General features: G+C 43.3%; 1 protein-coding gene across 1 annotated transcript in view; it reads right to left on the bottom strand.

The window, feature by feature from the left end:
* PCDH15 (protocadherin related 15) overlaps window positions 1-26,420 on the bottom strand; it is a 2,836,044-nt gene that overhangs the window by 362,623 nt on the left and 2,447,001 nt on the right. The window lies entirely within an intron of this gene.

Below are 26,420 nucleotides of genomic sequence, written 5' to 3'. Positions count from 1 at the left end.
CTGGTGGAATTATAACTGATAAGCGCATCCGCCTGAAAATGCTGACAGGCTGACTCTTATTAAAATGAACAAGAGCTGTATTGGGCCAGACTTCTCAACATCACCGAATGATAGCAGCGTAACATAAACTCAAATCCAGTGTCTTTTCTTGGGAGGTGTATTCCCATGCACCTTTTCACACCCAGACATGGGTATACACTTCCTGATTTACACTATTTGCTCTTGTCCTCCTCCTTCTCCTCATCCTCCACCACCATATCACCAGGGTGACCGTGGTCCGTGATGCTACACCCACATAATTTTTTTAAAGGGTGTTTATGATGCCTGTAAAATAAAAATGTTATACAGTATGTTCATGTATACCACCCAGGGGTAAATGTTTGTCAGCCCATACACATAGTGTAAGGGCATTACAAGTATAGGAGGCCAGCTCCTTTCTAATGGGAACAATAATTTATGAGGCCCTCCTCCACGTCTCTTCCACGGGGCATTTAAGTGCCTCCAAATTTTTGGCAGCCCTTGCATTCACTGCATAGGCCAACACAATGGGAGACTCTCTCCTTTCTAATGGGAATTTGTCATTACTGTGGCCCTGCTCTATGTCTCTTTAAATTGTTAGTGGGGTTTTTCCTAAATTTGGTCAGCCGTTAGACTCACTGCATACCCTATAGCTGTATAACAGACTCTCTCATTTCTAATGGGAATTTGTCATTACTGTGGCCCTGCTCTATGTCTTTTTAAATTGTTAGTGGGGTTTTTCCTAAATTTGGTCAGCCGTTGGACTCACTGCATAGCCTATAACTGTATAGCAGACTCTCTCCTTTCTAATGGGAATTTGTTGCTACTGTTGACCTGCTCTGTGTGTCTTTAATTTCTTAGTGGGGTTTTTCTTAAATTTGGTCAGCAGTTGGACTCACTGCATACCCTATAATTGTATAGCAGACTCTCTCATTTCTAATGGGAATTTGTCATTACTGTGGCCCTGCTCTATGTGTCTTTAATTTCTTAGTGGGGTTTTTCCTAAATTTGGTCAGCCATTGGACTCACTGCATAGCCTATAACTGTATAGCAGACTCTCTCCTTTATAATGGGAACATGTCGTACTCGTTACTGTGACCCTGCTTTATGTGTCTTTCAGAGTCCCTCCATCATCAATGAAACAGGATGCGTCTGATGATGTGTCATACACCACATTGCCAGATAAGGTTGTAAAATGTTAAAATGACATTTCCCAGTGAATGCATTTGCCTTAAAAAATAGCGTACAAAAACAAAACAGTAGAATCTTTCTTTCGTATTAAAACAGAGTCGCCAATGTAACCTCAATGTAATCACACTGTTCAGCTCCTGCACCTCCTCCTCCATCTCCGAAATGACCACATCAGTCACAAGTTGAAAGCACTGCAGCACTGCCTTGGCCAAGCGGCAACAGGCTGTGCTGAAGATAACATGCTTAATGCTTAGGTGACAAACCGCCCAGCGCTGCAGAGTTGTTGAAAGCTGTAACACAGCAGCTTGATCTGTGGCTCTCACCACTGAACATACAGCCAGGCATGGTCGTGTGTGACAATGGGCGGAACCTGGGGACGGAGAAATGACAACCGGAGTAGATACGGTTTCCCTCTATGCCAGTCCTTTCACCGAGCTAAAGAATATGGCTGTGGTGAAATACAACTCCCACTGAGAAGCTGTTTCAGATTGAAAAACATTGTGCCCACCAGAGGATTTGATTCTGAGGGCTCACCTTTCTCCCCCGCTCAAGAGCCCCATAGCAGCTGCAAAGTTAGCGCTATCATGAACTCTCCTGATGTACAAGCCAGGGCACACCAGAGGATTCTCTGGTGGGACCGTCCAACCCTGCCGAGAAGCAGTCCTGGCTAAGAAAAGTGTGTGGGAAGGTTCCCGGACACTCTGTGGCTGCTTTTATACTGAGGTGGATACCCACGCAAACAAGGGGAGAACATATAAAGTCCTTGCAGATGTTGTCCTTGCTGGGATTTGAACTCAGGTTCCCAGTGCTGCAAGGCTTCAGTGCTAACCACTGATCCAATGTGCTGCCGTTCACCCTCTAATATCTAACAGGCTGGAGAAACTTGCACCTACTGCCACTCTGTCTTCAGCTCCTTTGTGAGAAAATAATGTATTTGGGCAGCCACTCAGTCTACCAAATTAAATTCCTGAGAAGGAAATTAGGGATGGCTTCGCTACTGTTACTGGGGGCAGTGCTAATACCATGGTGTTGTAAATAGTTTACTGGAAATATTCTAGGCTGGTAGGAGGCAAGCAAATTCCCACAGAAAAGTACCAGCAGTAATGTTCAAGGAACCGCGCTTGTACAAGGCGGAGACAACACCGGGAGAAATAGTGAGGTTGTGAAAAGCTTCTGCCTCCACGAGCCTAAAAGGCCACATTTCAAGTGCAAGCAGCTGCCCTGAAATCTGGCAGTTTAGTATTGCAGCCTGTGGGTGGCTGGCTGGCTGCATACTTGCGCTAGCATTCCAAGTAACAGAAAACTAAGCAGATGGTGGCCTCTATCATCATCATGGCCTCACCTCGGCACTATGAACTCTCCTGAAGGAGAAGCCAGGGCCCATCGGAGGAGTCTCCGGTTTTCTGGTGGGTCAGTCTAACCCTGACGAGAAGCAGCCCTCGCTAAGAAAAGTGTGGGGGAAGGTTCCTGGACGTGTTTATGTGGTTCGGACGTGTTTATGCATGTTATTTCTCAAACCGGATTGCAGATCAGGCCATTGCCCAACTCTGTAGTCATGAAATTAAATGACCAAAGAAAGATGTTTGTGTGTCAAAGCACCACCGAGAAGTGCGAGTTGATGTTGGATGGGCTGCTATTGCTTCTGCAAAAGCTACTTTAGAGGACTCCCTGAGAGAAATGACACCCAGAGTAGATACGGTTTCCCTCTATGACAGTCCTTTCACTGAGCTAAAGAATATAGCTGTGGTGAAGTACAACTCTCAGGAAAAAAAGCTGTGGACTGGCTCCGTACCGTCCCTGGCCACATTCACCTGTCCACGTGTTTGTGGTTAGGCGGTCCTTCTCAGTAAGTGCACTTGGGAGGGCACGGGTAATGTTGTGGGACCCAAGCTTGGGGACATCGGGAGAAACAGTGGCGGCTGGGGACCGAGTATAGACACCCGACCACCGCCGGCATGAGGTTATGAAAAGATTCCACCTCCACGAGCGTAAAAGGCCACATTTCAAGTGAAAGCAGCTTTAGAGGACTTCCTGGGAGAAAGGAAAGCTGGGTAGATATGGTTTCCCAAGTCCTTTCACCAAGCTAAAGAATATGGCTGTGGTGAAATACAACTCAGCAAAAAAAGCTGTGGACTGGCTCCGTACCGTCCCTGGCCACATTCACCTGTCCACGTGTTTGTGGTTAGGCGGTCCTTCCCAGTAAGTGAACTGGGGAGGGCACGGGTAATGTTGTGGGAGCCATGCTTGTGGAAGGCGGAGACGACACCTGGAGAAACAGTGGCGGCTGGGGACAGAGTATGGACATCCGGCCGCCGCCGGCATGAGGTTATGAAAAGCTTCTGCCTCCAAGAGCCTAAAAGGCCACATTTCAAGTGCAAGCAGCTGTCAAAAATTTGGCAATATAGTATTGCAGCCTGTGGGTTGGTGGGTGGCTGGCTGCATACTTGCGCTTGCATTACAAAGAATGGGGTAGGGACAACTGAATGCTGCACTGGGACAAGGACATGGATGGTGATTGTTGCAAGTCTGCAAAGACAGTTGCATGGCGGGAGGAATCTTCGTATGCACCAAGGATCACTTATGATGGGCACATTTTTAGGCAGTGACCTCGGAGTCAGAGATGCTTCCAGAGGTCTTTCCCATGCTGTTCCCATGTCTTTTCCGCACTGTATGCATGTGTTTGATGATGTGTCACACACCACATGGCCAGATAAGGTTGTAAAATGTTAAAATGACATTTCCTGGTGAATGCATTTGTCTTGGTTGAAAGCAATGCAAAAGTGCAAAAACCCATCAAAATCGCTACGTGTGAACATAGCCCAAGGTGTGGAGGAATATTATTGTTTTTGGTTATTTTTTTTGCCTTATACACGAGTCATTACCCTGGAAAGCATGTTCCTTAACATATTTCCCAGGAAAATCCATTTTGGTTTCGTTTTAGTATGTTTTATTGTGAGTCTGTAAAAATGGCGTAATACTCTGACAACGTTGTTGACAGCAGTGATCTGGGAGTCAGAGATGCTTCCAGGGGTCTTCCCCATGCTGTCCCATGTCATTTGAGCACTGTTCCCATTAATTTGGGCAATTTTTATGCCCTCTGCACACCGCCGGGGGGAGCCGCCTGAAAAATGCTCGAGTTTCCCATAGACTTACATTGGGCTCATTGCTCGGGTCGAGCACCCGAGTATTCCAATGTGCTCGACCCGGGCTATGAGTACCCGAGCATTTTAGTGCTCGCTCATCACTAGTGCTTAAAACAAGTCAAAATGAGGCTCAGTATTGTGTGTCGCCTCCACGTGCCTGAATGACCTCCCTACAATGCCTGGGCATGTTCCTGATGAGGTTGCGGATGGTCTCCTGTGGGATCTCCTCCCAGATGTGCTCAATCAGATTCTGGTCTGGGGAACATGTGGGCCAGTCCATAGCTTCAATGCCTTCATATTACAGTAACTGCTAACACACGTCAGCCAAAAGAGGTCTGGCATTGTACTGCATTAGGAGGAACCCAGAGCCAACCGCACCAGCATATCGTCTCACAAGGGGTCTGAGGATCTCATCTCGGTACCTAATGGCAGTCAGGCTACCTCTGGAGAGCACATGGCGGGCTGTGCGGCCCTCCAAAGAAATGCCACCCCACACCATTACTGACCCACTGCCAAACGGGTCATGCAGAAGAATGTTGCAGGCAGCAGATCACTTTCCACGGCGTCTCCAGACTCTGTCACGTCTGACACTTGTGCTCAGTGTGAACCTGCTTTCATCTGTGAAGAGCACAGGGCGCCAGTGGCGACTTTGCCAATCCTGATGTTCTGTGGCAAATGCCAAGCGCCCTGCACGGTGTTGGGATATGAGCACAACCCCCATCTGTGGACGTTAGGCCCTCATACCACCCTCATGGAGTCGGTTTCTAACTGTTTGTGCAGACACATGCACATTTTTGGCCTGCTGGTGGTCATTTTGCAGGGCTCTGGCAGTGCTCCTCCTGTTCCTCCTTGCACAAAGGCAGAGGTAGCGGTCCTGCTGCAGGGTTGTAGCCCTCCTATGGCCCCCTCCTTATCTCCTGGTGTACTGGCCTGTCTCCTTGTAGCGCCTCCAGCCTCTGGACAGTACGCTGACAGACACAGCAAACCTACTTGCCACAGCTTGCATTGATGTGCCAGCCTGGATGAGCTGCACTACCTGAGCAACTTCTGTGGGTTGTAGAGTCCGTCTCATGCTACCATGAGTGTGAAAGCTCAACCAACATTCAAAAGTGACCAAAACATCAGCCAGAAAGCATTGGTACTGAGATGTGGTCTCTGGGCTCTACCTGCAGAACCACTCCTTTATTGAGGGTGTCTTGATAATTGCCAATAATTTCCATCTATTGTCCATTCCATTTGCACAACAGCATGTGAAATTGATTGTCAATCAGTGTTGCTTCCTAAGTGGACTGTTTGATTTCACAGAAGTTTGATTTACTTGGAGTTATATTCTGTTGTTTAAGTGTTCCCTTTGTTTTTTTGAGCAGTGTATATATATCCAACTGAACTAACAGTCCTTCTGAGGACTAATAGGCTGCATATTATCAGTGCTAGGCAGGCAGGCAGTGTATGTGGCAGACTGCAGTGTATGATACAGCATAGGAGGGTCCATTGAACGTCTTGTCTGCTGCTGCTGTAATAATTATAGATATTTGTAGACATAGCCCCAGATATCAAGGGCCAGGGTAAATTTTTTTTATTTTTATCCTGCCTATTTGCTTAAAAAGCTATCCAGAGTACACCATTTTTCTGATCCATTTGCTTGCTCTCTCTGCAGAAACAAGCCAGATCTGTTCCATATTTCAGCAATAAAAATACAGAAATTTGAACTCAACGTGGAAAATATTGGACTCCTTTTCCATTCTGTTGCACTGTGCCGGTCAAGCTATTTACACTAGGTGTCTGTAACGAATAGTATTAGTAAATTACAGGCCTGCTATTTAATACTGTGGTTCTCTGTTAGACATATCACCTATAAAACTGTTCCAAAATCAGACATTTCTTCCATTTTCATTCCGTTGCAGTTCGTCGATCAAGCTATTCACACTAGGTGTCTGTGAAAAATAGTATTAGTAAATTACAGGCCTGCTATTTAAAACCGTGGTTCTCTGTCAGACATATCACCTATAAGACTGTTCCAAAATCAGACATTTCTTCCATTTTCATTTCGTTGCAGTGTGTCGGTCAAGCTATTCATACTAGGTCTCAGTGTAGAATAATATTAGTAAATTACAGGCCTGCTATTTAAAACCGTGGTTCTCTGTCAGACATATCACCTATAAGACTGTTCCAAAATCAGCAATTTTTTTAATTTCATTTTCATTTTAATGCAGTGTGTCGGTTAAGCTATTCACAATAGGTCTCTGCGTAGAATAATACTAGTAAATTGCAAGCCTGGTATTTAAAACCGTGGTTCTCTGTCAGACATATCACCTATTAGAGTGTTCCAAAATGAGACATTTATTCCATTTTCATTTTGTTGCAGTGTGTCGGTCAAGCTATTCACACTAAATCTCTGTGTAGAATAATATTAGTAAATTACAGGCCTACTATTTAAAATCATGGTTCTCAGTCAGACGTTTCACATACAGTGGTGGCCAAAAGTATTGGCACCCCTGCAATTCAGTCAGATAATACTCAGTTTCTTCCTGAAAATGATTGCAATCACAAATTCTTTGGTCTTATTATCTTCATTTAATTTGCTTGCAAGGAAAAAAACACAAAAGAGAATGAAGCAAAAATAAAATCATTGCTCATTTCACACAAAACTCCAAAAATGGGCCAGACAAAAGTATTGGCACCCTCAGCCTAATACTTGGTTGCACAACCTTTAGCCAAAATAACTGCGAACAACCACTTCCGGTAACCATCAATGAGTTTCTTACAATGCTCTGCTGGAATTGTAGACCACTCTTCTTTGGCAAACTGCTCCAGGTCCCTGATATTTGAAGGGTGCCTTCTCCAAACTGCCATTTTGAGATCTCTCCACAGATGTTCTATGGAATTCAGGTCTGAACTCATTGCTGGCCACCTTAAAAGTCTCCAGTGCTTTCTCTCAAACAATTTTATAGTGCTTTTGGAAGTGTGTTTTCGGTCATTGTCCTGCTGGAAGACCCATGACCTCTGAGGGAGACCCAGCTTTCTCACACTGGGAACTACATTATGCTGCAAAATTTGTTGGTAGTCTTCAGACTTCATAATGCCATGCACACGGTCAAGCAGTCCAGTCCCAGAGGCAGCAAAGCAACCCCAAAACATCAGGGAACCTCCGCCATGTTTGACTGTAGGGACCGTGTTCTTTTCTTTGAATGCCTCTTTTTTTTTCCTGTACACTCTATGTTGATGCTTTTTCCCAAAAAGCTCTACTTTTGTCTCAGATGACCAGAGAACATTCTTCCAAAACGTTTTAGGCTTTCTCAGGTAAGTTTTGGCAAACTCCAGCCAGACTTTTTTATGTCTCGGGGTAAGAAGTGGGGTCTTCCTGGGTATCCTACCATACAGTCCCTTTTCATTCAGACGCCGACGGATAGTACGGGTTGACACTGTTGTACCCTCGGACTGCAGGGCAGCTTGAACTTGTTTGGATGTTAGTCGAGGTTCTTTATCCACAATCCACACAATCTTGCGTTGAAATCTCTCGTCAATTTTTCTTTTCTGTCCACATCTAGGGAGGTTAGCCACAGTGCCATGGGCTTTAAACTTCTTGATGACACTGCGCACGGAAGACACAGGAACATTCAGGGCTTTGGAGATGGACTTGTAGCCTTGAGATTGCTCATGCTTCCTCACAATTTGGTTTCTCAAGTCCTCAGACAGTTCTTTGGTCTTCTTTCTTTTCTCCATGCTAAATGTGGTACACACGAGGACACAGGACTGAGGTTGAGTCAACTTTAATCCATGTTAACTGGCTGCAAGTGTGATTTAGTTATTGCCAACACCTGTTAGGTGCCACAGGTAAGTTACAGGTGCTGTTAATTACACAAATTAGAGAAGCATCACATGGTTTTTCAAACAGTGCCAATACTTTTGTCCACCCCCTTTTTTAGGTTTGGTGTGGAATTATATCCAATTTGGCTTTAGGACAATTCTTTTTGTGTTTTTTCATTGAAGACAAATTAAATGCTAAAAAGAAAGAAAGAAATGTTTATTAAATGGAAAGAGGGAGGCATATCTAAAGAAGATTATAATGCAGTCTGCAGATCCTGCAGAGCACGTATCAGGTTAGCTAAAGCTGACAATGAATTAAGGCTTGCAAGAGATGTCAAAAGCAATAAAAAAGGATTTTGGGGGTATGTCAAAAGTAAAAGAAAAGTCAAAGATGCTATAGGATTTTTACAGGATGAAAATGGAGAAATGGTAAGAGAGGATGTTGAGAAGGCCGAACTTTTTAACTCCTATTTTGCATCTGTTTTCTCTCAGAAAGAAAATGTAACATCAACTAATCTTCACTGTCCTTTTAAAGGAATAGAGGAATCCAAGTTATCTGTAAACAGAAAGATTGTGAGGGAATATTTAGCTAACATAAATGAGTTCAAGTCTCCAGGTCCAGATGAATTACACCCCAGAGTACTGAAGGAGATCGTAGAAGAAATTTTAGAACCACTCTCCATCATCTTTGAAAATTCTTGGAGAACAGGAGAAGTCCCAGAAGACTGGAGAAGAGCAAATGTTGTTCCTATCTTCAAAAAGGGGAAGAAGGTGGACCCAGGGAACTATAGGCCGGTGAGTCTGACTTCTATACCAGGAAAGATCTTTGAACAAATTATTAAACAACATGTATGTAAGTACCTGGATAAGAATGAAGTGATTAACCAGAGTCAGCATGGGTTTGTAACTAACAAGTCATGTCAGGCTAACTTAATTTCCTTTTATGACAGAATCACTGACTGGGTGGATCAGGGAAATGCTGTAGATATAGTATATCTTGACTTCAGCAAAGCATTTGACAAAGTATCTCACACCATCCTTATTGAAAAAATGACCAAGTATGCAATGGACCAGGCAACTGTTAGGTGGATTCATAACTGGCTTAGTGATCGGACTCAAAGGGTGGTTGTAAATGGCTTCACATCCAGCTGGATGAATGTCTCAAGTGGGGTACCACAGGGCTCCGTCCTGGGACCTGTATTGTTCAACATCTTTATCAATGATTTAGATGAAGGAATTGAGGGTAAACTGATTAAATTTGCTGATGACACAAAGCTAGGAGAGATAGCTAATACTAGAGAAGAGAGAGGGAAGATTCAAAAAGACCTAAATAAACTGGAGCAGTGGGCAGCAACCAACAGAATGGTTTTTAACAGGGAAAAATGCAAAGTACTACATCTGGGCAATAAAAATGAAAAAAGCATATACAGAATGGGAGGAATAGAGCTAAGCAACAGTACATGTGAAAAAAACTTAGGTATACTAATAGATCATAGACTGAACATGAGTCAACAGTGTGATGCAGCAGCAAAAAAGGCAAATACAATTCTGGGATGTATTAACAGAAGCATACAGTCTAGATCACGTGAAGTCATTATCGGTCTTTACTCCTCTTTGGTCAGACCTCATCTGGAATACTGTGTACAGTTTTGGGCACCACATTTTAAAAAAGACATAGACAAACTGGAGCAAGTTCAGAGAAGAGCGACCAGAATGGTGACTGGTCTGCAAACCATGTCCTATGAGGAACGGTTGCAGGATTTGGGAATGTTTAGCTTGCAAAAAAGAAGACTGAGAGGAGACTTAATAGCTGTCTACAAATATGTCAAGGGCTGTCACATTGTAGAAGGATCATCTTTATTCTCATTTGCACAAGGAAAGACTAGAAGCAATGGGATGAAACTAAATGGGAGGAGACACAGATTAGATATTAGAAAAAACTTTTTGACAGTTAGGGTGATTAATGAGTGGAACAGGCTGCCACGAGAGGTGGTGAGTTCCCCTTCAATGGACGTCTTCAAACAGAGGCTGGACAGAAATCTGTCTGAGATGATTTAGTGAATCCTGCTTTGAGCAGGGGGTTGGACCAGATGACCCAGGAGGTCCCCTCCAACTCTACCATTCTATGATTCTATGAAATGAAGATAATAATACCAAAGAATTTGTGATTGCAATCATTTTCAAGAAGAAACTGAGTATTATATGACAGAATAGCAGGGGTGCCAATACTTTTGGCCACCACTGTATAACTGCGTTCCAAAATCAGCCATTTCTTGTGAACATGGAAAATATTGTCCTCCATTTAAAATGGGTAAGGTGTGTGGCAAGGGATGGGGAAGTGTTAGAACCTTGCTCTTAGGTTTTTTTTCCTTTGCTGGTCACATGACCTTGTTGGCCTATTTAATCCTGCTCCGCCCTTCTGGCTTTGCTGGACTTCATTGTATATCTACTTTCTAGCTAGCCTGTGCTCTGTGTCTTGCTCTGTTAGTTTGCTTGGTCTACTGACCTCTATGTTCTATATATTTTGTTTGTTCGTCTGTCTGCTACTATTTCTGTTAGGAGGTGTCCCATATTCCTCCCAGTCCTTAGTACTTGTAGGGATTCCTTCCCCACATCTATAGGTCTCCGTACAGACTAGCTTAGGACTTTAGCAGGTCTGATCGCAGGATCAGGTCCCCTGTTACATCGTAGGGATTAAGCTGAATTCTATCGTAGGGACAGATCTCCTCTCTTTCCTTAGCTCTGGTAGCAGAACATAACAGTAAGTCCAGCCAAGCAAATTCTCTAAGGAAAGATTTTTCTGTTCCATCATGGTGTCGGTTCAGGATTTGGTTCATCGCCTGCAGGGACTCTCTCTGGAGGTGGCCGAGCTCCGTCAGCACGTGAGTAACTGTCCTGGAGCACATTTCTTGGAGCCTAAGGTATGTTTGCCGGATTTATTTTTTGGTGAACACCGAGAATTTTTTTCATTTAAAAATGCTTGCTTATTGTATTTTCGTTTGAGACCTAAGTCCTCTGGGGATGAATCCCAGCGCGTAGGGTTCATAATGTCACTTTTGCGCAAAGAGCCTCAGGAGTGGGCCTTTTCTTTGCAACCTAGTGATACATGCTTCAGATCAGTGGATAGTTTTTTTTCTGCTTTGGGACTATTATATGATGATCCTGACCGTGTCGCATCAGCTGAGACTGAGTTGAGACGTTTAAAACAGGGATCAGGTAATGTGGAAAAATATTGTACTCATTTCCGTCGTTGGTCTACTCAAACAGGGTGGAACGATTCTGCTCTGAAAAGTCTATTTCTTGCTGGGCTCAGTGAAAGGGTTAAAGACCTGCTAATTGCTTATCCTACACCTGAAGATTTGCAACAGGCTATGCAATTAGCTATACGGGTGGATAGAAGACTGCGTGCAAGGGTTAATGAGAGCAAATCCTCTGCTATGTCAGTTTCTGGTTATGAGAATGTGTGTACTAACAGTGGTGAACCGATGGAGATTGGATCGGTGGCACCTCGCTCTCAAGAAAAAGACCGTCGATTTTCTGAAGGCTTGTGTTTCTATTGCGGAAAATCTGGTCATTTGATTAAAGGCTGTGAGCTTCGTATGAAGAAAGAAAAAAAAATGGTCAGTCACGCCCGTATTGCCTGTTTAAAATCCAAGGGTATATTTTTAGCTGCTTCCACGATTGCTCAGAAAAAATTAATGGAATTTCGGGTGTTTGTTGATTGCGGGTCTACTCTGAATGTAATTGATGGGGGATTCGTGGAAAGACTCAATTTAAAACCTGAACCTTTATCATCCCCCATTGCTGTGGTTTCTGTGGATGGTTCCCCTTTGAAGAATATTACTCTCAAGGTCTGTGAATTTCCTCTCACTATTAATGGTGTTCACCATGAGAAATTGGATTTGGTAGTGTTGAATAACTTGCCTTCTCCAGTAATATTGGGATTGCCCTGGTTAAAATTTCACAATCCTGTACTGGATTGGTCTACCAGTGAAATTAAATCCTGGAGCCATAAATGTTATGACAAGTGTTGTAACGGGCGTATTGCAGCTTTGGATAGGGGAGAATTGCCTGTTCCTATTAAGGATTTTTGGAGAGTTTTTTCTGAGAAGGAATCGCAGGTTTTGCCTCCCCATAGAGACTATGATTGTTCTATTGAATTTGTCCCTAGAGCGACTCTTCCTAAAAGTCATTTATTTAACCTTACTATTCCTGAGAGGAAGGCTTTGGAGGAATACATACAGACAAGTTTGGCCGCCGGTCACATTAGGCCCTCTAAGTCTCCTGTGGCGGTTGGATTTTTTTTTGTAAAAAAAAAAGGACGGCGGTTTACGTCCTTGTCTGGATTTTCGTGAGATTAACAAAATTACTGTACGCAATCCTTACCCACTGCCATTGATTCCTGATCTGTTTAACCAGTTAATGGGGGCCAAGTGGTTCTCTAAAATTGACCTTAAGGGGGCATACAATCTGTTGCGCATGAAGGAGGGTGACGAATGGAAGACTGCTTTTAACACTCCTGTGGGTCATTTTGAGAATTTGGTTATGCCTTTTGGTCTTACTAATGCTCCTGCATTTTTTCAGAATCTGATTAATGACATCCTTAGACCTTTGATCGGCAAAAATGTGGTTGTGTATTTGGATGACATTTTGATTTATTCGCCGGATCTGGAGTCTCATTGGCGGAGCGTGCGTGAGGTATTACAGTTATTAATGGACAATTCGCTTTTTGCTAAGCTGGAGAAATGTGAGTTCGCTGTACAGAGAATTAGTTTTTTGGGCTACATTATCTCCAGCAAAGGTTTTGAGATGGATCCGGTTAAGGTTCAGGCTGTGCAGGAATGGCCTAGGCCTATTGGTTTGAAATCGATACAGAGGTTTTTGGGTTTCGCCAATTACTACAGAAAATTCATAAAAAAATTTTCTAGTATTGTCAAACCTCTGACTGATCTCACCAGGAAAGGTGCTGATGCGGTTCAGTGGTCTTCTGAGGCCATTGAAGCTTTTGTGTATCTCAAGGAGAGGTTCACCTCTGCTCCCATCCTTATGCAGCCTGATGTTACTAGGCCGTATTTGGTTGAGGTTGATGCTTCCTCTGTGGGGGTTGGCGCAGTATTGTCTCAGGATAACGGGGATGGATTACATCCCTGTGCTTTTTTTTCAAAAAATTTTTCGGAGACTGAACTGAATTACGATATTGGTAATCGGGAATTATTGGCTATTAAACTCGCATTTGAACACTGGCGCCACTTCTTGGAAGGTGCGGAATTTCCCGTTCAGGTTCTTACGGATCATAAAAATCTGATATATCTTGATGCTGCCAAGCGCCTGAATGCCCGTCAGGCTAGGTGGGCACTGTTTTTCTCGCGGTTTAATTTCTCCGTTACTTACATCCCTGGTACTAAGAATGTTAAGGCGGATGCCTTGTCTCGCAGTTTTTCTCCCATAGTCGGTGCTGAGAAAGAGGAGAACATTTTACAAGAAGGTGTTGTGATAGCTGCTTTGGACTCCGTTTTGGAAAATGAGATTCTTAAAGCACAGGAGAATGCCCCTTCTAACACTCCTCATGGGAGGTTGTTTGTGCCTGGGACCTTTAGGAGAGATTTGTTTGTTGAGTGTCACGAATCTCGGTTGGCAGGTCATCCCGGAATCTCTGAGACCAAGAGACTGGTGGGTCGCAGTTTTTGGTGGCCTGGATGGCAGAAGGAAGTCATTAAGTGGGTGCGTCAATGTACTATATGTGCTAGATCTAAGTCCTCACATACTCCTGCTGCGGGGTTGCTTTGTCCTTTGGAGGTTCCCAGTGCTCCTTGGACACATTTGGCTATGGACTTTATAACTGACCTTCCCCCCTCTGAGGGTTTTACTGTCATCTGGGTGGTCGTGGACCGTTTTAGCAAGATGTGTCACTTGGTTCCTTTCGTCAAACTGTCCTGCGCTAAAACTCTCGCTAAGGCCTTTGTCAAGGAAATTGTCAGACTTCATGGCGTTCCTACTGACATTGTTTCTGATAGGGGTCCTCAGTTCGTGGCTCGTTTTTGGCGTGCCTTTTGTGATAGGTTGGGAGTTCATTTGTCGTTCTCGTCCGGATATCATCCTGAATCTAATGGCCAGACAGAAAGGAAAAACCAGGATGTTGAGCAGTTCTTGCGTTGTTTTGTGGCAGACAATCAAGAGGGGTGGTCTGAGTTTCTGCCACTTGCTGAATTTGCTCTGAACAATCATACATCTTCTTCTGCTGGTTGTTCGCCTTTTTTTTGTTGTTCTGGGAGACATCCGTCTTTTGGGTCGTTCTCCAAGTTGGGATCTGCCGTGCCTGAGGAGGAGAATTTTTCCGGTGATTTGGAGAGAGTTTGGATGGATGTGCGTGGTAATCTTCAGGAGGCCAATAGAAAATCTAAAGACTACTTTGATAGGAAACGACAGGAGGTTTTGTTCGCTGTTGGTGACATGGTTTGGTTGTCCTCTAGGAATCTGCGGTTGAGGATTCCTTCTAAGAAATTGGGTCCCAAGTTTGTAGGGCCCTTTAAGGTGCTTCAGGTTGTCAACCAATCTGCTGTTAGGTTGGAGGTTCCTACCTCCTGGAAAATTAATCCGGTATTTCATGTCTCTCTGTTGAAAAAAGCTGTTGTATCGGATTGTGACGCCTCTGCCTCTGTTCCTCCGGTGGTGGAGGACGGGGAATATGAAATTTCTCGCATCCTTAACTCTAGACGGTATAGAGGTAGTTTGCAGTATCTTGTGGCCTGGAAAGGTTTCGGTCCCGAGGATAACTCTTGGGTGAGGTCGGATGATGTTTCCGCGTCCAGACTTATCAGAGCGTTTCACAGGAGATTTCCTGATAAGCCTGGTCCTAGGGGATCCGGAGGATCCTCTTAGAAGGGGGGGGTACTGTTAGAACCTTGCTCTTAGGTTTTTTTTCCTTTGCTGGTCACATGACCTTGTTGGCCTATTTAATCCTGCTCCGCCCTTCTGGCTTTGCTGGACTTCATTGTATATCTACTTTCTAGCTAGCCTGTGCTCTGTGTCTTGCTCTGTTAGTTTGCTTGGTCTACTGACCTCTATGTTCTATATATTTTGTTTGTTCGTCTGTCTGCTACTATTTCTGTTAGGAGGTGTCCCATATTCCTCCCAGTCCTTAGTACTTGTAGGGATTCCTTCCCCACATCTATAGGTCTCCGTACAGACTAGCTTAGGACTTTAGCAGGTCTGATCACAGGATCAGGTCCCCTGTTACATCGTAGGGATTAAGCTGAGTTCTATCGTAGGGACAGATCTCCTCTCTTTCCTTAGCTCTGGTAGCAGAACATAACAGGAAGTGGACGTGATGGTGATGGTGCATGTAGAAACCAAGGCCAAGGACGTGGCCGTGGGCAAGCTGAAAATGTGCCACAACAAACACTCACATCTTCTTGCTCGACCTTCCTGTCCCAATTACTAGGGGACCACAGAACACCACTATTGAACACAGAGCAGTGTCAAAAGATTGTTGGTTGGATATCAGAAAATGCTTCCAGTCACTTTTCCACCACAACCACCACCCTGTCTTCCACATGGTCAATTCTTAGTAGCCGTGAGTCTGGACCGCATATTACTCACCCTGATCCCCCCCCCCACCATGCCGAGTACCCGGAGACAACTGATCACACACTCGGACACTCAGAAGAGCTGTTCCATTTTCCATTTGTAGATTCGGGCCTATCGCCCGGCCAGCTTCAAGCGAGTCAAGAGGAGAACGCATTTAGTAGTGCCCAAATATTGAAACAGCCACAGTCACGCGAAGGCGACGGTGGTAAAGTGAAATTACTGTTGCAAAAGGTGGATGATGGTGATGATAAGACACAATTGCCAGAAAGTCAGGAGGAGAACCAGGGTGTGGAAGTGAACGATGAGGTGGTGGATAATATAGTAAATGACCCAACCTGGCAGGGGGACATACAGAGTGAGGACAGCAACACACAGGGTGAGGGAGGCGTAGCACCACAACAGGCAGAAAAAAGCATTGTGGTGGCCGCAGACACAAGGCAGGAAAGCGTTCCTCGTAACGCCAACATGACGGAAGTTGCCAGTACAACTGTTAGGTCTTCCCGAGTCAGGTTATTTTTTAAAGACTCTGTAGATAACCCCAAAATGCCATTTGCACCACCTGCCAGGCCAGCATCAGTAGGGGTAGCAAAACTAACAGCCTGACCACCACCAGCATGATCAGGCACATGGCAGCAAAGCACTCAACTATGTGGGTCAAGCCCCAGGGTCCAGCAATAGTGTCTGCAGGTGACACCACTGCTTGCTCCGCTGTTGTACGTGCACACCAATCCCCTGTCCATTGTGCATGCCAAGATGCCTCTCGCACTGCACCTGTCGTTGAACTCTCGGAACTAGCACCATCAGCAAGCACGTCCACATCCTTGTCCCAGCGTTCTGTTGTCCCTTCCCCAGACCTTGTAATGCAAGCGCAAATACGCAGCCAAAGCCCCACAGTCCACACTGCTAAATCCAAACATTTCACGAATGCTTGCGCTCAAAATGTTGCCCTTCATGCTCGTGGAGACAGAAGTTTTCTTCAACCTGATGTCTGCGACCGACCCTTGATACTCGGTCCCCAGCCGCCACTTTTTCTCCCGGTGTGCCGTCCTTGCATTACATGAGCAAGTGTCCCACTTCATTATCTGTACCCTCAACAACGCAGTTACTGGGAAAGTCCATCTAACCATGGACACGTGGACAAGTGCTTGTGGACAGGGGCGATACATCTTGCTGACGGCACACTGGGTTAATATAGTGGGAGCAGGGACCCAGTCAGACCTTGGGATGGAAAACGTCCTCCCGACGCCGAGCATTGCGGGCCCTGAGTTAATAAGGGTTGCCCCCACATTCTACAGCTCCTCCTCCTCTTCAGCCTCCATCTCCGAAATGACCACATCAGTCGCAATGGCCCATATGCCTAACCTTGTCATTCAGCGGTTTCTCAAAACCTACCTGGATTTGCAAGATCTGCTTGTCAAAGTACGCCACCTGTGTGTCCATTTTAGAAAGTCAGCTACTGCTTCCGTTGCCCTTGCCGTGCTTCAGCAGCATTTCCAGCTTCCAGCTCACAGACTGATCTGCAATGTCCCCAAGCATTAGAACTCTACATTGCAGATGTTGGGAAGGATTTGAAAGCAGAAGAGGGCAGCTGTTGACTACAAGCATCAACAAGTTCGTCAGTATTCAGTTCATACTTCACACATAAGACCTCAGGAGTGGACATGGATGTCAGACATATGTACCATCCTCCAAAACTTTGAGGACTCCACCAAGATGGTGAGCGGCAATGACTCCATAATTAGCATCACCATCCCGCTTCTCTGTCTTCTGAAATGCTCTCTGCTCATAATTAAAGAGGATGCATTGCAGGCAAAGCATAATGGGATGAAGCAAGGAACCATACAGGTTGATTTCCACACAGCCCAGCCTCATCTCGTCCCAACGTGGATAGGGTGACAATGAGGAAGAGGAAGAACAGGAGCTAGTTTCCTGCGCTATAGACGGTACTACCGGCACAACTGTCATACCGTCTGTTCAGCATGGATGGCCTGAGGACATGGAGAAGGAGGATAAGGAGAAAAGCATGGTCAGTCGTCCTCTTGGTGAGGACACGGAAATCTTGCCTCTTTGCAATCTGACACACATGGCTGAGTTTATGTTACGCTGCTTTCCCAGTGACTCTCGCACTGTCAAAATTTTGGGTGACAAGGAGAAATTTCTGTCTCTTATTCCTGCGCAGGACAGGCCTAATAAAATGGAGCAGTACAAGAAGTCCCTTGTTGCGGAATTATTAAAAAAAATCCCATCTGAAAACGCTGGGGGCAGAGGTCAAAGCTCATTGGACAACCAAGGCATACAGGCGAGAGAGACACAAATGCAATCCAGCAGAGGAGCCCTGCCAAGTTTCTCAGACCCTCCCATCGTACAAGCCCTGATGCGTGTCATTCTCTCCCAAGGAGGGAAAAGTTGTGGAAGATGATGAGGGAGTACCTTGCCGAGACCGTACCAACGTCCTCCGGGATTACTCAATGCCTTATAATTATTGGGTATCCAAGCTGGATACGTGGAATGAACTGGCTCTATATGCCTTGGAGGTCCTGGCCTGCCCTTATGCTAAAGTTTTGTCAGAGCTGGTTTTTAGTGCCGCTGGAGGAAATATAACCGATAGGCGCATCAGCCTGTCAACTAAAAATGCTGACAGGCTGACTTTTATAAAAATGAACTAGAGGTGGATTGGGCCAGACTTCTCAACACCACCGAATGATAGCAGCGTAACATAAACTCAAATACAGTGTCTTCTTTTTGGGAGGTCTATTCCCATGCACCTCTGTCTTCACACGCAGACATGGGTATATGCTTCCTGATTTTGTCTATTAGCTCTCGTCCTCCTCCTTCTCCGCATCCTCATCCTCCACCACCATATCACCACCATATGTACAATATCAACATATCTACGTCTCTTGCAAGGGACATTTGAATTCCTCCAAATTTTTGGCAGCCGTAGCTTCACTGCATAGGCAAACAGTATGGGAGCACTTCCTAATAATGGGAACATTGTTTTTAGGAGGCCCTCCTACCTCTATGTCTCTTGCAATGGGCTTTGGAGTTCCACCAAATTTTTTGGCAGCCGTTGCTTCACTGCATAGGCAAACATTATGGGAGACCCTCTCTTTTCTAATGGGAATATGTCACTACTGAGGCCCACCTCTATATGTCTTTAATTTGTTAGTGGGTTTTTCCTAAATTTTTGCAGCCATTGGACTCACTGCATAACCTATAACTGAAAAGCAGACCCTCTCCTTTCTAATGGGAACATGTCGTACTCGTTACTGTGGCCCAGCTGTACGTGTCTTTAAATTGTTAGTGGGGTTTTTCCTAAATTTTGGCAGCCGTTGGCTCACTGCGTACGCTATAACTGTATAGCAGACACTCTACTATCTAATGGGAACATGTCGTACTCGTTACTGTGACCCAGCTGTATGTGTCTTTAAATTGTTAGTGGGGTTTTTCCTAAATTTTGGCAGCCGTTGGACTCACTGCATACCCTATAACTAGATAGCAGACCCGCTCCTTTCTAATGGGAACATGTCGTACTCGTTACTGTGGCTCAGCTCTATGTGTCTCTAAATTGTTAGTGGGGTTTTCCCCAAATGTTGGCAGCCCTTGCAGTCGCAGCATGGGCATTACTACTATAGGAGTCCCGCTTCTTTATAATGGGAACATTTTTTTTACTGAGACCCTCCTCTATGTCTCTTCAAAGGGGTATTGGGTTGCGTCCAAATTTTTGGCAGACCTTGCAGTCACTGCATACGCAATAACAGTATAAGAGACCCAATCGTTAATAATGGGAACAACAAAACATAGCCAGCTGATGGCTCTCTAACAATAGTGAGGGCCAACTGCTGACCCTTTAAGAATTGTAAGGGTCGTCTGATGGCCCCATAAAAATAGACTTTGTGACTTTCAGAGTCCCTCCATCATAAATGAAACAGGATGTGTCTGATGATGTGTCACACACCGCATGGCCAGATAAGGCAGTAAAATGTTAAAATGACATTTCCCATTTGCTGGTGAATGCATTTATCACCATTGAAAGCTATGCAAAAATGCAAAAACGCATCAAAAATATTATGTGTGAACATAGTCCAAGATGTGGAGGAGCATTTTTGCTTTCGGTTATTAATTTTGTCTTATATACAAGTCATTACCCTGGAAAAGATGTTCCTTAACATATTTCCCAGGAAAATCCATTTTGGTTTCGCTTTTGTGTGTTTTATTGTAAGTCCGTAAAAGTGGCGTAATACCTCTGACAACATTGTTGATAGCATTGACCTTGGAGTCATAAATGCTTCCAGGGGTCTTCCCCAAGCTGTTCCCATGTCATTTGAGCACTGTTCCCATCGATTTGGGCAAATTTTAGGCCCTCTGCAGACCGCCGGGGGGAGCCGCCGGAAAAATGCTCGAGTTTCCCATAGACTTACATTGGGCTCATTACTCGGATCGAGCACTCGAGCATTCCAATTTGCTCGACGCAAACAACGAGTACCCAAGCATTTTAGTGCTTGCTCATCACTAGTGGTAATGTGTAAGAAGGAAAGATGCATGAATCCATTCTAAACAAATCAAATTCATTTAGAATTTACCAATTTTCATAGATTCCAGTGAATGAGAATTTTTGGGAATTCAATGCATGAGTTGGCCACAATTTCACTAAACTCATATGAATCAGAAAGGGGTTAAAAAATACAAAATATTATACTCACCTTAGCCCTCACATGTCCCTATCCCTGCAGCTCCCTAACAATCCACCGCTGGCTTCATAAAGCACCCACTGAACTTCGGCACCAATTTCCTCTTCACCCTTCACTGGCACTTCTGGGCAGGCTGGGCCATGACGCATGTTATTATATCATTATGTGAGAACGAGTATTGACAAATAGCTTTCCCCGAAGCACCATCAAATAGATAAAGGAAGACTGATCTTGAAGTGGAATGTGTGCCTTAGAAAGCTAGCAGAGGACTAGAGGGCGTTGTAGCAGTAGGAATAGGTGGTTGCCTAGGTAAGTATTTTTTATTGTGTTAAACCCTTCCCAGGTCATCTCTTTACTATGCTTTATGATTGGGAGAACTCAGAACATAATGAATGGCTTTTTTAAATAGCAATCAGAGCTCATTTGATTCTCATGAAATTTATTCCCAAATTCGAGCGAATGTGTAGCCAAATTAAAAATTTTCCAGATTTGCTCATTTCTACAAATAAGGGATTAATTATAATCATCCATTTCTGGTTGTTTTGCTCTAACCACCTAAAGACTGTTGACTTGAATGGGAATATGCTGCATTTCATTACACAATCAGGTAACCAGGGGCTACGAGATAGGGGCAAATTAGTTAAGAGCATACAGCCACACTAAAACTGTGACAACTTCACTCTCAAGATCCCAGTGAAATGCCATCAATTTATGAAAGGGGAAAACTCTTCAGTGACGTTTTACAGAATGTTGTATGGATGCAATTACACTCTGCTAACAGCAAACAGTATGATTAATAGTATAACTGTGAAGCTAAGTCACTTCTCATGGGCAAGTTGTGAGCCTGGGAAGTCAAGGAATCCAAGATCAAGAGCCAAGAGAGTACATAAACAGAGGGAAGTGACATGGCATAGTCAAGTCACAGTCCAGGATCAGAATTCCAAGGTCAGAGTGAATCAATGCAAAAGGGGTAATACAAATGGGTAGTCAAAAGGTGAATGAAAAGTCTGGCAACAAAGATCAGAATATCAGAGTTCAGAGCAAAGAGCAAACATACCACTGAGCTGATAGCTGTGATTGGCAATAGTCGCAGCATAGGCTGCCAGATAAATAGCAAAGCAATCACCCTAAAAGGGTGACACCTCAAACCGTAAACTACATACACAGTCAGGTGGGTGACATTAAATTGATTAATATGATACCTTGGTTGATGAAGTCTGTTCTGTGGTTCTAGCGTAATCTTTACTTTCAGTTTGGAGATATAGATATGCCCGTGCTTTAGGGTGGCCTGTGGGGGGCACTCTATCTGATGCTCTGCTTACTTATTCATCTGTATGCTCTTGTGACAGCTCACTGTGCCTTCACAGATCGGCCTCCTATTTTACCTAGCCCCCAACTACTAGATGCATTATGTAAAATAGGAGGCAGGTCAGTGAATGATCAGTGAGCCGTCATAAGAGCATACAGATGAATATGTAAGCAGAGCACCAGATAGAGAGCCCCCCACAGGCCACCCCAAAGCTTGAGCATATCATTATCTCCAAACTGAAAGTAAAGATTATACAACAACCACAGCATGGATTTCATCAACCACGGTATAATTTTAACCAATGTAATGTCACCCACCTAACAGTGTATGTGGTTTACTGGGCACTATCCTGCTGACAGGTGCACTTTAAGGATTTCCAGCTGGTCCAGTCTAATTGGGCTGCAAGGAAATCCTATACACAAAACAGACAGCCCAGCTTGCTCTGCATACTATAGGATGGCCGAGCTGTCACTCACAATAATGACAGCCCAGCACACCCCTAAAATCCATAGGACAGCTGAGCTGTCACGCACTGCGTTCTTTGGACACAGTGAGTGGTGAGATCGTGACAATAATGCAGCGCGATTGACAGCATGATTTTAATAAATTGAACAATGTGATTAAAGAAATGTACAATAAGCATCATAGCAGCAAGAATCATATCAGAAAATCATACCTGTGAATTACAATAATTAAAAAGCATAGATATTGATTAAAAAATTGGATTTTTGGGGGTATTGGCTGCACAATTCAGACCTAATGCCTTTTACATCTAATTATACATATGTAGAAAAGATTTTATAGAGATAAAATGTAAAAGCTAAGGTCATAAATGCTGGCTCACCAGCTTCTTGAAAAGTGATAGACAGCTACTGGCAAAAGTGGTTCAGCAATATCTATACACTTGGGTAATGAAATCTCAAAATTTTAAAGTATTTAGTAAACAGCACAAGTAAGAAGTCTACACCTCTCCTCTATTCTTCAATAAGCTTAAGGATAATCTACACGTCTCATATGATTAAATGAACAATAATTAATGTGGCTAAACCCAAAAAGGCAAACTGTTTCTTTTTTGTAAAAGCTATATTAGCTCATTTAATTTTTTTCATATATCCCACTTATTTAGTTTGATAATAACATGTCTCCCGTAGGCTGATATCAGTAGAAAAAAAGATCTAACATGCCTACTTGAACCTTCTCAAGCAATCTCTGCTTTTGTCACCAGGCACCACTGTACTCACTCCTCTCCGAAGATAGCACTGAAGATGGAGGAGTTGTCATGGCCAGTATCCCCAGGCAGCACATATGCTGTCAAGAGAGCAATGATATTGTGGCTGGGACTTGCTGGCAAAATGGGTGTGTTTCCTGCACAGCAGCTCAGCAGGAGCAAATTACATTTGCTGGTGTGCTTGGGATCATAACCCAGTTTTGGCCAAGATTTAGTTTTTGGATTGGTTGTCTCTGATTTTACTGTAAATTATTTTGATGTATGGGAGGAGTTCATGGTTGACTCAATGACTACAAAAGTGCCCACACCCTTTGGCTGCAAAACAAACCCAAATCATTACTCCTTTGATTTTCACCAAACAAGGCGCAGATCATTATAGACAAATATTTTTATTTTGGTCTCTTATGCTCAAAAAACATTGTTACTGAAGTCTTGTGCATTATTCAGATGCAAATTTGCATACTTTTTACAAACTGCCATGTTATTTTTAGAAAGAAGAGGCTTTCTGCAGGAATCCTTTCCAGACAAGGCATACTTGTTCAGACTTTTTCTAATTGTACTGTCACAAACTTCAACATTTAACATGAAATGTGAGGCCTTTTAAGTCTGAGCTGTAGCTCTTGGGAAATTTGTCAACTGTGTTGAATGTTTTCTCAATGTAGAATTATTTAGAAATTGCCTTACAACCTTTCACAGACTGATATGCAGCAACAATTGCTTCTGTAAGATTCCTCCTTGACATTATGTTAACACAAGCCTGATTGCTCCAGACCAGCAAACTAGTAAAACTTCTGCTTTTATCGAGGTAGTCAAACTGGCTGATGTAAAATTAATCAAAGGCATTTGATTAGCAACATCTGACTGGTATTTAACATTGTAACTTCTATGGAAGCAGTCAAGGTGTACTTAGTCTTTCACACACTGATTTTGCATTTTTGCCATAATTTTTTCTAAATAAATAAATGACACATTGTAATTTGTCAAGTGATGTTGTACATCTGAGGTTCTATCTCTGTAATTTTAAAATCTTCTAGGGACAGCACTTTTTTAAATTATGTCCTGATACGTAAAACTATAGAATTTAAAGAGTGCGTACTTATTTACTTTCTCATGACAGTATGTTGTATTTGAATTGCTATTGGTTAAAGAAAAATTTCCTGTAATGCTTTCTTACTCTAACACTATAATTAACTATTATGCAAGGGAAAGCTAATTACAATTAAATCAAACGTAAATAAATTAAATTTAAAATGAATTAAATTACAAATAGTTCACTTGAAGCTATTAATAGATTGTATTTTTAACCTCCCTAGAAATTTTGGTAATCTATCAGAAAGCACAATTATAATGATAATTATTTTTAGATGGATTTTATTTTTTTGAAGGGTTATAGTGTTGGAAATAAAGTGAGCAGTAGAGATGAGCGTTGTTCGACTCGAACTGTTCGCCAATCTCAAATTCGAGCTGTTTTGGGCGGTGTTCGAGCCGTTCGGTGAACACGAACGATTTGAGAAAAATTCGGCTGTTCGAGGTTATGTTCGATAACTGTTCGTGCACCAAAATCATAACTGGATTTTTTCTCAGTAATGATGAAAATTAATGTTAATACGTAGTTTGAGTGTACAGCGGGGTGGGGGGAGGGGCAGGGGATGGATCTCTGCAGGAATAATGAAGATCTCCATTTTTTTTTCTCTTTCCCGCATTTACAGTGGGGAGGTGCAATCTGTCAGCCTATCAGCAGCGCACACACGAAGCGAAGTGCTTTTTTCACACAAGCAAGGGCATGTGTCATTGGCAGTGTATGTCACATGTCCTTGCCCTATAAGACCAAGCCATTTTCCCCGTCGCCACCATTTTCTCACTGCTGCAGCTGCGTGTTAGACGGCACCGCTGTTGCTGTGTGCGCTATACCTTATTAATTTCAAGCCAATTTTCGCACAAATCTGCAGATAGCTTGGGAGTAGGGAATAGTTGTGATTGCAGTCCTTTTAAGGACTAGGTTACAGCATTTCCTACGACTTTTATCAGGCAGGTCTGTGCTCTTAAATAGATAGATTGTGGGAGTAAAGACTAATTGTAATTGCAGTCCTTTTCAGGACTAGGTTACATCAGTTCCTATCAGTTTTTGCCAGGCAGGTCTGTGCCAGTGCTGTGCAAGTTTTTTTCACAGCATTTGGCTGAATCTAGAAAAGCTAATCCTTTTTGGCCTATTGCAGAGTGTGTTAGTCAGTGGAGTAGCCTATCTGTGTTGCAAGATATACCACCTGTGTATAGAATACCAATTTTTTTACTGCACCTAGTGAAGTAAAATCTTTTGGGCATAGCATCATTCTATTAGTCCATCCATACTGACCTCCATCAGGTTGCAAATTGAATATAATTTTTTTCTGCATCTAGCTCTGAAAAAATATTTGGGCTTCTAGCAGTGTGTGGGACTTTCTCTATTAGTCCATCTATACTGACCTCCATCAGGTTGCAAATTAAAAATATTTTTTTTCTGCATCTACCTCTGAAAAAATATTGGGCTTCTAGCAGTGTGTGGGACTTTCTCTATTAGTCCATCTATACTGACCTCCATCAGGTTGCAAATTAAAAATAATTTTTATCTGCATCTACCTCTGAAAAAATATTTGGGCTTCTAGCTTTGTGTGGGACTTGTTCTATTAGTCCATCTATACTGACCTCAATCAGGTTGCAAACTGAATATAATTTTTTTCTGTATCTAGCTCTGAAAAAATATTTGGCCTTCTAGCAGTGTGTGGGACTTTCTCTATTAGTCCATCTATACTGACCTCCATCAGGTTGTAAATTAAAAATAATTTATATCTGCATCTAGCTCTGAAAAAATATTTGGCCTTCTAGCAGTGTGTGGGACTTTCTCTATTAGTCCATCTATACTGACCTCCATCAGGTTGCAAATTAAAAATAATTTTTTGTCTGCATCTAGCTCTGAAAAAATATTTGGCCTTCTAGCAGTGAGTGGGACTTTCTCTATTAGTCCATCTATACTGACCTCCATCAGGTTGCAAACTGAATATATTTTTTTTCTGCATCTAGCTCTGAAAAAATATTGGGCTTCTAGCTGTGTGTGGGACTTGTTCTATTAATCCATCTATACAGACCTCCATCAGGTTTCAAACTGAATATAATTTTTTTTCTGCATCTACCTCTGAAAAAATATTTGGGCTTCTAGCTGTGTGTGGGACTTGTTCTATTAATCCATCTATACAGACCTCCATCAGGTTGCAAACTGAATATAATTTTTTTCTGCATCTACCTCTGAAAAAATATTTGGGCTTCTAGCTGTGTGTGGGACTTGTTCTATTAGTTCATCTATACTGACCTCCATCAGGTTGCAAACTGAAGATAATTTTTTTCTGCATCTAGCTCTGAAAAAATATTTGGCCTTCTATCAGTGTGTGGGACTTTCTCTATTAGTCCATCTA

The sequence above is a fragment of the Phyllobates terribilis genome, unplaced genomic scaffold, assembly GCF_046119375.1.
Source record: "Phyllobates terribilis strain yellow unplaced genomic scaffold, ASM4611937v1 Scaffold_5__5_contigs__length_657084704, whole genome shotgun sequence".
Classification (NCBI taxonomy): Eukaryota; Metazoa; Chordata; class Amphibia; order Anura; family Dendrobatidae; genus Phyllobates; species Phyllobates terribilis.
Note: the sequence above shows the minus strand (reverse complement) of the source record. Positions and strands in the feature narration are given on the sequence as shown.